Source organism: Triticum urartu, chromosome 7A, assembly GCF_056163025.1.
Source record: "Triticum urartu cultivar PI428250 chromosome 7A, HENAU_Tu73, whole genome shotgun sequence".
In the NCBI taxonomy this organism is placed as follows: Eukaryota; Viridiplantae; Streptophyta; class Magnoliopsida; order Poales; family Poaceae; genus Triticum; species Triticum urartu.
The window spans coordinates 127,431,488-127,449,350 of record NC_141879.1 but is presented as its reverse complement, the minus strand read 5'-3'; positions in this window follow the sequence as shown (position 1 = coordinate 127,449,350).

Sequence of the window (17,863 nt, the reverse complement as noted above, 5' to 3'; positions counted from 1 at the left end):
TGGGTTTCATCTAGTTACTGTGGCAATGACAGGTCATGCTGAGGATAAGGGTTCAACTATCGTAGCACACAACAGTTTGAATCGCGTTGTCTTAATGCAGTAAACAAGAGCAGAAGCGAGAACATGGGTTTGTATCGGAATGATCAACGGGTTGCTTGCCTGTTGTAGTGGTAGTAGGGTACTGCCCTTCAGACGGATACTCGGGGTTATCCTCGGAGGCAGAACCTACCACGAAAAACACACCGAACATAATCAACACATGGCAATATGCAACAATATGATGCATGCTATGACATGGCAAGATGAAAGTGTCTTAGCCTAATGCAAGCTAAAACAGGATGGAATGAACTCATTTGAATCAAAGATTCAAATGTTAGCTCATTTAACATGGCCTTATTAGTGCATTATCTTATTCTTCTTAAACAGCAAGGTTATCTTGTTTTGTCATTCATGAAACCATTACAGATGGATAGATTGAATTTTTCTGATCATTTTTCATATATAAATCTTTGCATTTGGAGCTATGGTTGATTTTCTATGATTTTTAGAAGTTTTAGCTATTTTCTGGAATTTCCTATTAAATAATAAATCCAGTAATTGAATTAATGCGTCAGCATGACATAGGTGTGACGTCAGCGGGTCAACTGGGTCGGCCAGGTCAAACCTGACTGGTGGGCCCTGTCTGTTAGTGTCACAACTAATTAACAGAATTATGTTAGAGCTAATTGACTGTCAGTGGGGCCTGGGCCCACATGTCAGTGACTAACTAATTAAAATTAATTAAAACTAATCCTAAACTAATTAGTAGACTGGCCCCACCTGTCATAGACTCAGGGGGGGTCAACCTGGGCCCACACGGGGGTCAAACAGGGTCAACTCGCCGGCGTCTAGCCGCCGGCGAGGCCAGACGCGGCGGAGCAGCGCGGGATTTGCACTCCGACGACCAAAAGGACGGCGGAGACTATCTACGTGATGCGGGGAGGAAGCCGCGTCGAGTGGTGGCAGTGGGTGGAGCTGGGGTGGCCGGAAACGTCGCTGGCGACTAGTTTGGCGGCGGCCGGAGCTCGGGTGAGGATGAACTAGTTGCTAGGGGGCACGGGGAGGCACGTGGATTGGTGCGTTGAGCTCCTCGAGGTGCGGTAGGACTAGTGGACAGGGTGGCGTGGCCATTGGGTGGCCGGAGCCTCGTCGACGACGAGCTCCGCGGCGGTGCGTGCGGGTGATCTACATGCAGTCGCTACGGGGCTCGAGAGAGAGAGCGGAGAGGGTGGGGAGGTGGCTGAGCTCACGGGGGTCTCGTCGAGGCAGTCGGAGAGGTCGGGGATGAGTTGATGCGGCGGGGGCGGCGAAAGGGATCTCCGGTGGCCGGAGTTGAGAGCGAGCTCGGTGCAGCGTCTCCGGGGTGAGCGAGCGCTTGGGGCTCGACCCACTCGATGTAATCGACGACGGCGGAGCTCGTGGACATGATGACGCGGCAGGAGGACGACGGAGGGCACGGCTACGACGACGGTGCGGCGACAGGAGCATCAGCCATGGTGGGGAACGGCGAAGGGAGAGAGACATGGGGGAATGGCGTGTCCAGGGGCTGCGGGGTGCGACGTGGGGGCATCCAGGCGTCCAGGGCGCGGGCGGCAAGCAGGTGACGCTGTGGCGAGCTCGGGCACGCCGGCGTCACCTCCCTGCCTGCCTGGCGGGGAAGAAGCAGCTGGCTGGCGTGGGCCAGCACAGTGCTAGGCCGCCAGGTTGGCCGGCTGGTGGGTTAGGTGGGCTGCGCCAGGTAGGTTTCTCTCTCTCTCTCTCTCTCTCTCTCTCTCTCTCTCTCTCTTTTTCTGTTTTCTTTCTTTATTTATTATTTCTGTAACTTCAGGGCTTTATTAAAAATGCCAGGGCATTTCCATAAATCATAAAATTAATCATGGCTACTGCTTAGAATATATCCAGCAGCAAACATTTTAGTTTATGATTATTTGAGCATTTAAAATATTTTATAGCATTTAAATGCCCAAATGAAAATACCATAAGGATTAATCCAATGACCTTAGATGTCCTAGAAAAATGTGCACCATTTTTTTCAAAGGTTTTAACCCAAAACAAAAAGGGTGGGCTTTTTAGAAGGGCATTTCAGGTTCATTGAAAAAGTTTTTAGTAAACCCTAGTTGTTCCAGGGGGGGTGCTGGGGGTTCTGTCATCCCCATTTCAAATTTAAAAGGAATTTAAACATGATGCACACTCTAATGCTTGAACTAGCTAGGGTGTGACAACTCACCCCCACTCAAAAGAATCTCGTCCCGAGATTTAGGATCCTCCGGAAAGAAGGTGGGTTACTCGAGTCGAAGACGATCCTCCCTTTCCCAAGTGGCTTCTTTCTCGGAATGGTGTGACCATTGAACCTTGAGAAACTTGATATTATGACGTCGAGTGGTACGCTTGGCTTGATCAAGGATACGAACGGGATATTCCCGATATGAGAGGTTATCTTGTAGATCAAGCGTTTCGTGGTCCACTCCATGGATAGGATCCACGAAGCAACGCCTGAGTTGAGAAACGTGGAAGACATCGTGAACTCTGGAAAGATGCGAAGGTAGTTCCAATTGGTAGGCAACTTCTCTTCGTTTGGCAAGAATGCGAAAAGGTCCAATGTAACGAGGAGCCAATTTGCCTTTGATACTGAAACGATGGGTTCCCTTTAACGGAGTAACCCGAAGGTAAGCCTTCTCGCTGACTTCATAAGTCATAGGCTTATGTTTACGATCATATTGACTCTTTTGACGAGATTGGGCTGTTTTCAATTTCTCACGAATAACGCGAACCTGTTCTTCTGCTTCCTGAATCATATCCGGGCCAAAGAGTTGTCTTTCCCCGGTTTCTGACCAGTTAAGAGGCGTTCGACATTTTCGTCCATAGAGAACTTCGAAAGGAGCCTTGCCCAAGCTAGCTTGATAACTATTGTTGTAAGCAAACTCCGCGAATGGAAGGCATTTCTCCCAACCCATTCCGAACGAGATGATAGAGGCTCGGAGCATATCTTCCAGAATTTGATTGACTCGTTCTACTTGACCACTTGATTGAGGGTGGAATGCGGTGCTAAAAGAGAGACGAGTTCCCATAGCATTTTGGAAACTTTCCCAAAATCGAGAGGTGAAGAGACTCCCACGGTCTGAGTTAATTTCCAATGGAACACCATGAAGAGACACTATTCGGGAGATGTACAAGTCAGCTAGCTGGCCAGCGGTGATACTCTCACGAACAGGTAGGAAATGGGCTACCTTGGAAAGACGGTCGATCACGACGAAGATGACATTATTCCCTCTCTTGGTCCTGGGAAACCCAGTGATGAAATCCATACTGATTTTATCCCATTTCCACTCGGGAATAGCCAAAGGTTGAAGGGTGCCAGCAGGCCGTTGATGCTCTGCTTTAACACGACGACATACGTCGCAATTAGCAATGTATTGAGCGATTTCTCTCTTCATCCTAGTCCACCAAAACCTCTGGCGTAGGTCTTGATACATTTTAGTACTACCGGGATGAATGGTTAGAGGGGATTCATGAGCTTCCTTAAGGATTAGCCGCCTCAAGTTTCGTGCCTTTGGAACCACTAAGCGGTTTCCAAAGTATATGATACCTTGATCATCAATGGAGAAACAATTCGCGACTCCTTTCTTAATGCTTCTCTTAATATGGGAGATTCCCGGATCTACCTTTTGTGCCTTGATGATCTGATCCGTAAGGGTAGGTTTCGCCACCAGTGTGGATAGGAATCCTCGAGGAACAATGTGAAGATTGAGCTTACGAAATTCCTCGTGGAGAAGTGGTTGACTTTGGTGTAACATCAGGTTGTTACAATAAGATTTACGACTTAGCGCATCAGCCATGACATTGGCCTTGCCCGGGGTGTAGGTTATTCCCAAGTCGTAATCCGAGATCAACTCGACCTAACATCTTTGCCTGAGATTCAAATCTGGTTGGGTGAAGATATATTTCAAACTTTGGTGATCGGTGAAGATCTCGCAACGATTACCAAGGAGGTAATGTCGCCAAGTTTTGAGTGCTTGGACTACAGCTGCAAGCTCTAGATCATGTGTGGGATAGTTTTCCTCATGTGGGTGTAATTGCCATGAAGCATAGACAATTACCTGATGATCCTGCATGAGTATGCAACCTAGTCCTTGTCGCGAGGCGTCGCAATAGATAACAAAGTCCTTGGAGAAATCTGGTGGTACCAGTACAGGAGCAGATGTCAGGCGTCTTTTCAGTTCCTGAAAGCTGAACTCGCACTGTGGGGTCCACTTGAACTTTTTATCTTTCTTGAGGAGTTCAGTTAGAGGTTTAGCAACCTTGGAGAAATTCTCGACGAAGCGTCAGCAATAGCTCGCTAAGCCAAGGAAGCTCCAAACTTGCTTGACCATCTCAGGTGGAGTCCAATCAAGGACAGCTTGAACTCGCTTGGGATTGACAGCAATACCCTTACCAGAGATTACATGGCCTCGATAGGTCACTTCTGGCAACCAAAATTCACACTTGGAGAATTTGGCATAAAGACGATGCTCTCGAAGTTTCATCAATACCAGCCTTAGATGTTCGGCATGTTCCTCTTCATTCTTGGAGTAGATGAGTATGTCATCGAGGTATAATACGACGAATTTATCCAAATACTCCATGAAGACCAAGTTCATTAACCGAGAGAAGGTAGCCGGGGCATTGGTTAAACCGAAGGACATAATGGTGTACTCGTATTGGCCATAACGAGTAACAAAGGCCGTTTTGGGAATGTCCCCATTTCTGATTTTGATTTGATGGTAGCCCAACCTCAAATCCATCTTGGAAAAGACTGAGGATCCAACGAGCTGATCATACAGATCGTTGATCCTGGGAAGCGGATACTTGTTCTTGATAGTGACCAAATTGACAGGTCGGTAATCTACAACCATTCAATCCGTTCCATCCTTCTTCTTGATGAAGAGGACGGGGCAAGCCCAAGGAGAGGAACTAGAATGGATGAAACCATTTTTCAAGGACTCATCGAGTTGGGTCTTAAGCTCGGCTAGTTCTAAGGGTGCCATCTTGTAGGGTCTTCTAGAAATTGGAACGGTTCCTGGAACAAGGTCTATCACAAACTCGACATCCCTGTCAGGTGGAACACCTGGCAGTTCTTCTGGAAAGACATCCGGAAAGTCTCAGACTACCGGAACATCTTCAAGGTCTGGAAGGGGGTTGGCATTTAGGGAGTAAAGCTGGCGCTTGGCCACTCGAGTTAAGACATTGACTGTCTTGCCCAATGGATGAGTAAGTTGAACGGTTCTAGTGGCACAATCAATCTTAGCATAATGAGCTGACATCCAGTCCATACCCAAAATGATGTTTATGTCCGAGGACTTGAGAGCTATTAAGGATGCAAGGAAGACAAGTCTATCGACAAGAATTTCGTTCCCATGGCTTACTCTAGAAGTTTGCCATCTAGAGCCAGGGGTTTGAATTTCCATGGTAGAGGGCATGTCACAGAATGTCATGTTATGCAATCGAGCATAGTTCTTGGATATGAATGAATGAGATGCTCCAGTATCGAAAAGAACAGATGCCGGATGGCAATTAACAAGGAGCGTACCAAGGACGACGTTAGGATCCTCATGAGCCTCCTCGGCTGAAACATAGTTGACATGGCCACGTGTAGTAGTGACCGGCTTGGCGTAGAATGTCTTTCCCGCGGGCTTACCACGGCCAACGGACTTTCCAGTTTGATTGGGGTTGTTGTTCTGGGGACACTCTCAGGTATAGTGACCCGGCTCTCCACACTTGAAACACGTCACCACATTGGGGCGTGGAGCAGCATTAGCAGCGGGGCCACCATAGGGCTTGGGTGGTGCAATCTGCTGATTGGGACGAGGCGCCTCAAAGGATGGCCTCGGAATGAACCTGGGTGGCAGTGCCGTGCTTGGGATCCACACCCGGCGCTTCTGAGCTCCAGAGCCGGATGAAGAGCCAAAATCACAGGAGTGCTTGCGTGAAGCGTCATAATCAGTCTGGCCTGTCTCAGCGCTGATGGCTTTATTGACCAACTTCTGAAAAGAGGTGCACTCGTGCAGACGAAGATCGCGGCGAAGCTCAGGGCTAAGTCCCTTGCGGAACCTTGCCTGCTTCTTAGCGTCGGTAGATACTTCTTCAGGAGCATATCGTGCCAGATTCCCAAATTCACGACTATATGCATCCACAGTCAGTCTTCCTTGGGTGAAATTGCAGAACTCTTCCCTCTTGCGATCCATGAGACCTTCCGGAATGTGATGCTCATGGAAAGCCTCACTGAATTCAGCCCAAGTAGTGATTTGGCCGACCGGGCGCATAGCTTCAAAATTTTCCCACTAGAGGCTAGCAGGGCCTTTGATATGGTAGGCAGCGTAAGTAACCTTATCAGCTTCGGCTACGTTGGCAGAACGTAGCTTGTGGGTGATGCTGCGAAGCCAGTCATCCGCGTCGAGGGGCTCGACGGAATGGTTAAACTTTGGTGGGTACAACTTGATAAAGTCATTGATTGACACCAATTCATTTCACGGATGGCGTGCAGTGTTCTGCTCAATCCACTTCAGTAAGCGGTTAGTCTCACGCTTGTTTCTTTCCGCCTCCAGCATCACTTCGGCCAGAGAAGGCGGGTGGGGCAGATTTTCACCCCTAGCTGCACTGGCTTCCCCCTGCTCCGGGGCAGCAGGGTTGCTGCAGGTGTTGACCATCCTAGGAGAAAACAAGACAACGGTTTAGATAAGGATGGCTCAAACTTAGCAAGGAAGTGCAGAATGTAATGGATAACACGGAATGCAGAGATGTTCATCCGTATGTCATGGTAATATAAAACTGCCATATATATACCAACGGTCATACACGCCATACATAGTTTAGTACAAGCCCAGGCTACAGTACAACTATGATGAAAGACGTTACATCTCATCGGAGGCATTCCAAGCTCCTATACATTATTTGTCTACACCTCTGGAATTGATTACACACAAAGTCATATCCCACAAGTCACGCAGGACAGTGAAGATACAACTATTACAATACTAGTGGTACTACTACTAACTCAGACAGCTCCGTAGTAGTCCTCATAGAAGTCACCTCCATAGCCTGGAAGTTCAACGTGATCATCCGGGAACAGATGGTCCGGAGGAGCTTGTGGACCAAAGGGACTAGGATGAGGTCTTGGACCAACAAACGGTGGCCTGTGGGGACCACGGGGTGGGGTGATGCCTCCCACATCACGCCAATCCACCATGTCTGGCAGAGCAGATCTCACAGGATACAGATCCCTTGTATCCATACATCCAGCTTGCACCGCAGGTGCAAACCGAGTCAATGTGGCCCAATGATCAGCACGGGTGTTGAAAAGCTCCAGCCTCAAGGCCTGATTCTCTCGGTCTTTATCCTCGAGCATCTCGGCAGTGGTACGAGTTAGTGAGTCCTCCTGAGTGGAGTCAGCAAAGATAGCCTGGAGATACCCTTGCGCTCCCGGAAGTGAAGCTGGCATGTAACGGAAGTCGGTGTTCCGAAGCAGGCCAGTCCTGACTCGCATGATGGTCATCATGGAATAGGCAGCATCCTGCACAGCTATCTCAACAGTAACCCTGAGTCCATAGGAACAGTGAAGGGGCTCGGTAGATCCAGGATAAGAAGGAAATATCCCGACGGTGCAAAAATATTGGCTTTGATTAAAGTCTCGGAATTTCTCTTTGACGGTGTATTCGGGATACCAACGGTAACCCGTCTCGATCATTACCCGGACTAACATAGCAGTATGACCGGGCACATCAAGGCACCGGGTCAGGCGAACCACTTGGTTTTGAGCACGAGTGGCCATCTGAAAGCACAACCACAATGCAAAGACATTAGAATTTCTAGGGAAAATTGGATAGCATAACAGCTGGAAATGCTCAGGAAAAGATTTGAGACATCCACAAAAGTTTGCAATACCACTCAACAACATCATATGAAGGTTCTGATTCAACTAACAACATACTAAAAGTAGTAGAAACTATACTAAGGCTTGTAACAACAATCCTATAAGCTACTACAGATTAGTAACACGTGAACCTGACAGAAGAAGAGAGCCTAGTCCTTCACCCATGTTGAATGAGAAGAGAATGACTCAGATCAGAGGGCATAAGGTAAAGGAGTAAATGAGCCTTACGTTCCCTCCCACAATCAATTCCCCTACATATAACTACAACATTTCTAGACACGACATCGACCAGTTTGGCTCAACGAACCTATAGGCAGTCCGGCTCTGATGCCAACGCTCTCAGGACCCCGATTCCAAGTCACATTGATCTAGCCGGTAACACCTCATATCACATTGCGGCCTCACGCACGGTATCCCACGGGTGTCACCTTACCATGGCCCGGGACCGTTTGCACCTTTTGGCACACGTATATGATAGTGTCGCTAGCATCCATATGACAGAGAACCCGGGCCGACATGGCTAGTTGTGAACCCAAAGCGGCATAGACCTATGGAGACAGGCATACATGAATCACATCGAGAATATCGGTCATCAGCGAGTGAATCCGGGCTGCAGCACTGGGCTAACAGGACTCCGGGGAACCCGGGCTGTAGCAGGCTAGGCAGGACTCCAGATGCCACCGCGTGACATTTCCCCGAAGGGAAAGACATAGGAACGAAGTGAAACACATGCCGGCCAGTCAAGTGTCCTGAACAGTAGTGCTGGGCTAGCAGGACTCCGGTGAACCGGGCTGTAGCGGACTACTATGGCTCGAGGAACACTAGACTACATTTCCCCATAAGAAAGGCTGCCAAGGATAAACAACTAGATTGTCGGATCCCACTCATACCAAGCATTTCAATCATTCACACAATATGCCCGATATGAGTACATACAACATGGCATCACAACAAAACTCTACAACTCAAGTACTTTATTTAAAGGCTCCAGAGAGCCATACATAACATGTTCATACAGATAGGGGTCACATGACCCGACACTCAAGTCATACAAGCATACAAGCACAAGCGGAAGTAAATAGTCTGAGTACAGACACTAGAAAGCAAGAAGGCTTCCGAAGCCTGTCTATCTACATAGGGCCCTCCATGGCCAGGATCACCACCTGGGTGGCTAGTCACTCGTCGACGTCAATGTCTACGTAGAACCCATCGGAGGGGGCGATGTTGTCGTCTAAAAACAGTAATTAAGCAAACATGAGTACGAAGGTACTCAGCAAGTCTTACAACAGAACCTACTATACATGCTCATTCTCAAGAAGGTGGTGGGGTTGTTGCAGCAAGCCAGCTTTGACTCTTGGCTAGGCTATCCTACGGAACTCCACTAGTAACATAGTTTTCGCACACGAGTCCACTACTCACCAACACAATACTCCACCGGGGATCCTCCCTCGTCATCCTACGACAGGGCCATCCTCGGTACTCACACTTATCTTGAGTCTTTTAGTAGTAACCATTAACTTGTCTATGAACTGTATAGGCAACTGTCGGAGTAAATATCCATGGGTAGCCTAGCCGGCTTCCCCTGGCCCTTCTGAAAAAATTACGAGCCCGTCCGGCTCTCAGGAATCCAAGACATGGGGCCGCCTTCCCCTTGCTGGCTGTCACCCAGGCCGGCTTTGAGAAGGCGGCCCGACTTCAGCCATCATAAAGAAAGCCATGGGAGGGCCGACTCTGAGAAGCCGGCCGCGAGAAGGCCGGCTCCAAGAAGCCGGCTCCCACCAAGCGGTCGACACCGTACCCTCAAAGTTTGCATCCACCTAGCGGCGATGTGACGGGGCATGGCTACAGTGAAGCCTGCCACCCCTGAATCCCGGAGCACGCCTGGCACAGTGCGCCGTACGGAGTGGCCATGACCCGTCCGGCGCGGCACTGTTGCCATGTTGACCCTGATGTCATCCACGACGGGCTACCAGTACGGCCCGCGGGCGGTGGGCCCCTGCGGGCAGAGAGACGCCCGAAGGCGGCCAGGCCTCCCCCAGTCTGCCCAAGACGGAGTCGGCTCCCCGCAGCCGGCTCGCCGCCTCCCTCGAAGGAGACGCCCCATCAAGGAGATAAGACGCGGTGAGGCTACAGTGATCGCCCACCGGGCGGCGGCACTGTAGCTACGCCTACCACGACGAAGCCCACGTCACCGAGATAGAGCAACAGTAACCAGCCGCCGACCAGGCCCTGAGCAGTGGGGCCTGACTGTCGGCCAAGGGGCCGGCAGCCGGTGGGACCCACCAGTCGGCGGGCCCCAGCAGCCGGCGCAGAAGCCGGCGAGCGCAGTCACAGAAGGCTGGGCCCGCGCCCAGTCGGATTACCATTGTACCCCCGAGGGGTAGGCCTATATAAACCCCCCGGGGCACCCATGCAAAGGGTTCGACCCCCAGCTAGTCATAGACACCATACTAGGAGAAGAAGCAAGCTAGCCGTGCCCTTCTTCCTCCTCCCACCGAACAGCTCAAGGAGCATTGTGTAGCTACTTGTCCATCTAATGATCATGCGGAGACCCCGCAGAGCAGCAGTAGGGGTGTTATCTCCACGGAGAGCCCCGAAGCTGGGTAAGATTCGCCGGCGTGCATGTCTTCGCCTCATCCCATTTCCAGGCACTGGCGACGTCTTACTGGCTCCCACAATGATAAGCCACCTGTTGGCATATGTCGCACCTACCACCCGACATTTGGCGCCCACCGTGGGGCCAGGTGCACCGTCGTCCGGAGACCTGTTTTGGACGGGAACCCTCTTCCTCCCCCGCGAGCGTAGCCAGCGCGGCACACCCGATGGCGCTTGCCACGACGCGCTGCAAGGCGTCACCAACATCTGCGCGGCGAGCAGCCTCGCCGATCTCCTCGACGAAACCCTCACCTCTGACGAGCTCGCCTCCGATGCGGGCACCAACCACCTCGCCAACCTCCTCGGCCAGCTCCATGTCTCCAGCGAGCCCGTGGTGGATCTGGAGTCGGTTGGCTCCACCGACCCGATGCCTGTCGACTCCGACACGGCCTCCCATGACACCTTCCCCACCAACGTCACGATCTACAACGACCTGCTTCCTCGAGCCGATGGCTGCGATGCTGTCACCACCGAAGTGATGGTTGTTGGCCACGGCGGCCCGGCCGACGAGAGCGCCCACGACGCCCCGCACGCGGCGGCCCATGACTTGTCCACCCCCCTCCCGGCTGATGCCGACGACGAAGCACTGGAGGCACGCCGCCTCGCCCTCCTCGCAGAGGGCCGGAGGCTGGCTTCCGTAAGACGCCTCACTGAGGCCTACCAGCGCGAAGCTGACCGCGCTGCCTTCGGCACGCCGGCCCCGGGCGGGCCAAGCCGGGCCGGCCTTGTCAAGCAACGCGGCGCCGTCATCGCCGACACGCTGGGAGTCGACCGCCCAGTCTACGCCACTCCACTCGAGAACCTGCGCGCCGCCCAGGCGGCCGTAGACGAGTTGGACGGCTTGGAGGCCGAAGACCTCCCCCACATGACCCGGCGCATCCAGCAACTGATCGATGCGGCCGCGCAGCGGCACGAAGCTGACGCCCGCGTGGGAAGCCCTCCCCCGCGCCGAGATCACCGCGCGACGTCCCGGACGCCGGCTACGAGCAACACCCGCGTGCGGCGCGAGAAAGAGCCGGCTGCCAGCCGCAGCCAGACCCGAATCTCCATCGAGCGAGACGCGGACGGCCATCCCCGAGCCATGGAATGGCGGGGCAACCTGCCTCCGCCTCAACCCCGTGGAGAGAGATATCCCACCCCGCCGCCAGTGGCGCACCCGACTCTCAGCGGCCGAATGGGTCGCTACGAAGGAGTCGGCGAGAACAACGCACGCCATCGGATCAACCGCCTGGCGCGATCCCTGGCGCTGGAAGAAGAAGACGATGTCGGCCCGCCTTGTTTCGGCCCCCGCATCCGCGACGAGCCCTTCCCCAAAGGGTTCTCGCTTCCAAGAGACACGCCCAAGTACAACGGCTCCGTGAAGCCGGAAGATTGGCTGATCGACTACTCCACGGCGGTCAGCATAGCCAACGGCAACCGGCGTGTTGTCGTGAAGTATGTGCCCCTCATGCTGCAAGGCACGGCGCGGACCTGGCTCAACAGCCTCAAGCCTCTCAGCATCAACAGCTGGCTAGATTTTGCCGAAGCTTTCATCCGCAACTTCACCAGCACCTACAAGCGGGCCCCCAAGCCCAGGCAGCTCTCCCTGTGCGTACAGGGCCCGGCCGAGTCCACTCGCGACTACCTCACGCGTTGGGCCGAGCTCCACAATTCTTGCGAGGGGGTGCACGAGGTGCAAGCCATCGAGTACTTCACAGCCGGATGCCGAGAAGGCACCCTCCTCAAGCACAAGCTCCTCTGCGACGAGCCAACTACCCTCGACGAGCTTCTGGACATAGCGGACAAGTACGCCACTGCCGACTCCTCGATGAAGACCGAGCTTCGGGTAGACGCGTCCGGAAAAGTACTCAACCCAGCGCCCAAGACGCCGGCTGGGGATTCCGGCCGACGCCCACACTCAAACGACCACAAGCGCAAGGGCCCCGCGCCGCCTCCCGCCAGTCGGCAGGTGGCCACAGTTGAAGACATGCCGCCTGAAGGGCGACCCGCGCCCAAGAAGCCCAAGGGCGGCAGACCGGCTTGGCAGCCGGCCTTCTTCTATGAGCAAACTCTCGACGCCCCGTGCAAGTTCCACAGCGGCGCGAAGCCGTCCAACCGCACAACCCGGAAGTGCCATTGGCTCACCTGAATCTCCAAAGGCGAGGGGCTCGCGCCGCCTCCGCCTGCCGGCCCGCCGCCTCCGCCTCCGCCTGCCGGCCCGCCGCCTCTGCCTCCGCCGCCTCCGGCCGCTCGGCCCGCAGTCGGAGCCGTGCATGACGAGTTCCCTGACGAGCGAGCAACCTACATCGTCTTCACAAGCTAGCCCGAAGACCGGCGCAGCAAACGACGAGAGCACCAGGAAGTCAGCGTGGTCGCTGCCGACCCCGCCAAACACATGCATTGGTCGGAAAAGCCCATCAGCTGGAGCCAGGCCGACCATCCAGAGGTGATGCCGTCTCCCGGCTCTTACGCATTGGTCCTAGAAGCCACCCTTGCGACGGACAGACGCGCTGCCCGCTTCTCCCGCGTGCTGATAGACGGCGGGAGCAGCATCAACATCCTGTACCGTGACACCCTGGAGAAGCTAAATGTCAAGACGAAGCAGCTCATGCCTACTCGAACAGTGTTCCATGGCATCGTACCCGGCCTGTCCTGCGCCCCCATTGGCAAGATCAAGATTGATGTACTTTTTGGGGACAAGGAGCATTTCCGCCGGGAAGCGATCTGGTTTGAAGTGGTGGACCTGGAGAGCCCTTACCATGCGTTGCTTGGCCGACCAGCCTTGGCCAAATTCATGGCAGTTCCCCACTATGCATACCTCAAGATGAAGATACCAAGCACCAAAGGCGTCATCACTGTGGTCGGCGATTACAAGAAATCCTCTGAGTGCGCGGCAGCCGGCAGCCGGCTGGCCGAGTCCCTTGTGATTGCCGAAGAAAAGAAGATGTTGGACGGAGTCGTGGCCATAGCCGGCAAGCAGTCGGCCGTGTCCCCCGACCCCAAGGAGCATGATGCTCAAGGATCTTTCTAGCCGGCCAAGGAGACGAAGAAGATACCTCTTGACCCCGAGCATCCAGAGAGGTTTGCCGTCATCGGGGCAAGCCTGAACAGCAAATAGGAAGGCGAGCTCACCGATTTCCTCCGTGAGAATGGGGACATCTTTGCATGGTCCCCCAAGGACATGCTGGGTGTTCCGAGGAAATTCGCCGAGCACAAACTACACGTCCGAGAAGACGCAAAGCCAGTCAGACAACCCCTTCTCCGACTATCGGAGGAGAAGCACAGGATTTTGGGAGAGGAGATAGCCCGACTTCTGGCAGCCGGCTTCATTATGGAAGTGTTTTTCCCAGAATGGCTTGCCAACCCGGTCCTCGTGCTAAAGAAGAACAACAAGTGGCGCATGTGTATAGACTACACAAGCCTCAACAAGGCTTGCCCCAAAGATCCCTTTGCCCTGCCGAGGATTGACCAAGTGATAGACTCCACGGCCGGATGCGAGCTGTTGAGTTTCTTGGATGCTTACTCAGGATACCACCAGATAAAGCTAGATCTGGACGACCGCCTGAAGACCGCCTTCATCACGCCATTTGGAGCCTTCTGCTACCTGACTATGACATTCGGCTTAAGAAATGCCGGTGCCACTTTTTAGCGTTGCATGCAGAAGTGCCTCCTCAAGCAACTCGGCAGAAACGCTCACGTCTACGTGGACGACATTGTGGTGAAGACGGAGAAGCGTGGAACTTTGCTGGGAGACCTCAAGGAAACGTTTGAGAACCCGCGCCGGTTCCAAATCAAGCTCAACCCCGAGAAATGCGTGTTCGGAGTGCCAGCCGGCCAGCTCTTAGGCTTCCTGGTCTCCGAACGCGGCATCGAATGCAACCCGGTGAAGATCAAGGCCATCGAGAGAATGGCGATCCCCACCAAGCTTCGAGACATCCAAAAGTTCACCGGATGCTTGCCCTCCTTGAACCGCTTCATCAGCCGACTCGGAGAGAAGGCTCTCCCCCTCTACCGCCTCATGAAGAAGAGCACTCACTTCGAGTGGAACGACCAGGTCGACCAAGCTTTTCACGAGCTGAAGAAGATGCTGGCCACGCCGCCTGTCCTCGCGGCGCCGACTGAGAAAGAGCCCATGCTCCTTTACATCGCCGCAACCAGCCGGGTGGTCAGCACCGTCATCGTAGTCCAACGCCCAGAAGAAGGCCGAGCCCAGCCGGTCCAGAGGCCAGTGTATTATTTGAGCGAGGTGTTGTCTGCTTCAAAGCAGAACTACCTGCACTACCAGAAGATGTGTTACGGCGTGACTTCACCGCCAAGAAACTTAAGCCCTACTTTCAAGAGCACCCCATCATGGTCGTATGCACCGCCCCGCTGGCCGAGATCATAGGCAGCCGAGACGCATCCGGCCGGGTGGCGAAATGGGCCATCGAGCTGGCCCCTTACATGATCTTCTACCAGCCCCGCACCGCCATCAAGTCCCAAGCACTGGCCGACTTCCTCGTCGACTGGGCCGAGACCCAGTACCTACCGCCGGCTCCCGACTCCACCCATTGGCGCATGCACTTTGACGGGTCCAAGATGCGCACCGGCTTGGGAGCCGGCATCGTCCTTACCTCTCCCAAAGGCGACAAGCTCATATACACGCTGCAAATTCACTTTGCCGCCTCCAACAACATGGCCGAGTACGAGGCGCTCATACACGGGCTCCGGCTTGCCAAGGAACTCGGCATCCGCCGGATCCTATGTTATGGCGACTCGGACTTGGTGGTCCAACAATCATCCGGCGACTGGGACGCCAAGGACGCAAATATGGCGAGCTACCGCTTCCTGGTTCAACAACTCAGCGGATACTTTGAAGGATGCGAGTTCCTCCATGTACCGCGAGCCGACAACGAGCCAGCCGATGCCCTGGCTCGAATAGGCTCCACTTGGCAAGCAATTCCAACCGGCGTCGCTCTACGCCTCCTCAAGCCGTCCATCAAGCCGTCTCCAGAGTCCGATTCCATCTTCGTGCCGCCTGACCCCGATGTGGCCGGGTCCGGCTCGAAGAATCAAGCGGGCGACCCCGGGACTTCAGTAATCGGCTCGGCGACTTTGACAACCGGCTCGGGGACTGCCACACTCGGCTCTGGGACTGCAGCAGCCGACTCGGGGACTGCAGTAGCCGGCCCAGGGACTGCACCAACGCAACAGCCGGCGGCCGACTCCAGCATTTCACCACCCAGCCCGCCCACCCTGGTGGCAGTGGCCACATTGGCAGTAGGAGAAGTCGCGGCTCCGTCATGGGCTCAGTCCATCCTCAACTTCTTAGTAAACCAAGATTTGCCGGCTGACGAAACAGAGGCATGACAAGTCCAACGTCGACCGGAGCATACACAATCGTCAACAGAGAGCTCGTCAAGCGCAGTGTCACTGGAGTCCTCCAACGGTGCGTCGAGCAAGAGAAGGGCATTGCAATCCTCAGAGACATTCACCAAGGAGAATGCGGCCATCATGCGGCTTCAAGATCACTCGTCGCCAAAGCTTTCCGCCATGGTTTCTTCTGGCTGACTGCTTTGGACGACGCCAAAGAATTAGTTAAAAATTGAAAGGGGTGCCAACTCTTCAGCTCCAAGCAACACATGCCGGCTTCGGCACTCAAGACCATTCCCCTCAGTTGGCCCTTCGCCGTTTGGGGACTGGACATGGTGGGCCCATTCAAGACGGCGCGCGGCGGCATGACACATCTGCTCGTCGCCGTGGACAAATTCACCAAGTGGATTGAAGCAAAGCCGATCAAGAAGCTGAATGGGCCGACTGCTGTGACATTCATCGCAGACATAACAACTCGGTACGGCGTGCCACACAGCATCATCACCGACAATGGCACGAATTTTGCCAAAGGAGCCTTGGCACGTTTCTGCGCAGCCCAAGGTATCCGGCTGGACTTAGTGTCCGTCGCCCACCCGCAGTCAAACGGCCAGGTCGAGCGAGCCAACGGCCTCATCCTCTCCGGCATCAAGCCCCGACTGGTCGTACCTCTAGAGCGTTCAGCCGGCTGTTGGCTCGACGAGCTGCCGGCTGTCCTCTGGAGTCTGCACACTACTCCAAACAAGTCAACCGGCTTCACCCCTTTCTTCCTTGTGTATGGTGCCGAGGCGGTCATCCCAACTGACATCGAGTTCGACTCGCCTTGAGTAACCATGTACACAGAAGCGGAGGCCAAGGAAGCACGAGAAGACGGCGTCGACCTGCTGGAAGAAAGCCGGCTGTTAGCCCTCAGCCGGTCTGCCATCTACCAGCAGGGTTTGCGCCGTTACCACAGCCGGAAGGTCAGGCCAAGATCTTTCGAAGAGGGCGATCTTGTGCTCCGGCTGATCCAGCGAACAGCCGGCTAGCACAAGCTCTCGGCCCCTTGGGAAGGCCCCTTCGTCATCAGCAGAGCTCTAGGCAACGACTCCTACTACCTGATCGACGCATAGAAGCCGAAGGCACGCAAGAGAGATGACTCCGGCAAGGAGTCGGAACGACCATGGAACGCCAACCTCCTTTGAAGATTTTACAGTTGAAATGCAGTATGTATCACGCTAACTTTTGTATTAAGTACGAGACAATAGGCCCCCCGAGGAGGGCTCGGGGACTGCCATCTCTTATCTATGAATGAAAAGTATCATGCTTATGACTCTGTCATTTCATTTACTTGTTCCGTCCGGCACCGGGTTCGACTAGTCGGCCCGGGGACTAGCCGACTGGAGTTATATTAGAAGTCCTACCCGTAGTCAGACAAGTAGTGTGCCGGCTCCCAAGCTTTCTCTTGCCAAAAGTCGCAGCTCGAAGAACCAGCTGTCTGACTGGCAAGAGTTAAAGGCAGGAACGGGCGCCCACACGAAAAACGGCTAGGGACTAACGGACTAATATAACAAAAGCCGGTTTTTCTCCCACCGCCGAATGGCTACCAGAGTAGCCGGCCGGCCGGTTTCCATCCACTTCACTTCAATCCAAGAAAGCTCAAGTACTTGCCTCCCCAAAGAGGGAAGGCGGCAAAAGGAAAAAGCCTAAGGATAAAAAGCATACGCGAATGGAAACCAAACATGCACATAATAATATTTACATAAAAGACCTCCGAGAGGCCAGCATTCAACATAGTTTGGATACACCCCCAGTGGGTGGAACTGCGAAAACTTAATGAAGATTGTTCAAAAGACAACAAGCAGGAAAAATAAGGACGGCAGGTCAAGCCGGCGGAGCGACCGACGAGCTGGGCTGGTTGGCGGAGACGGTTGTGCCGGCTGAAGGAGCGGCCGG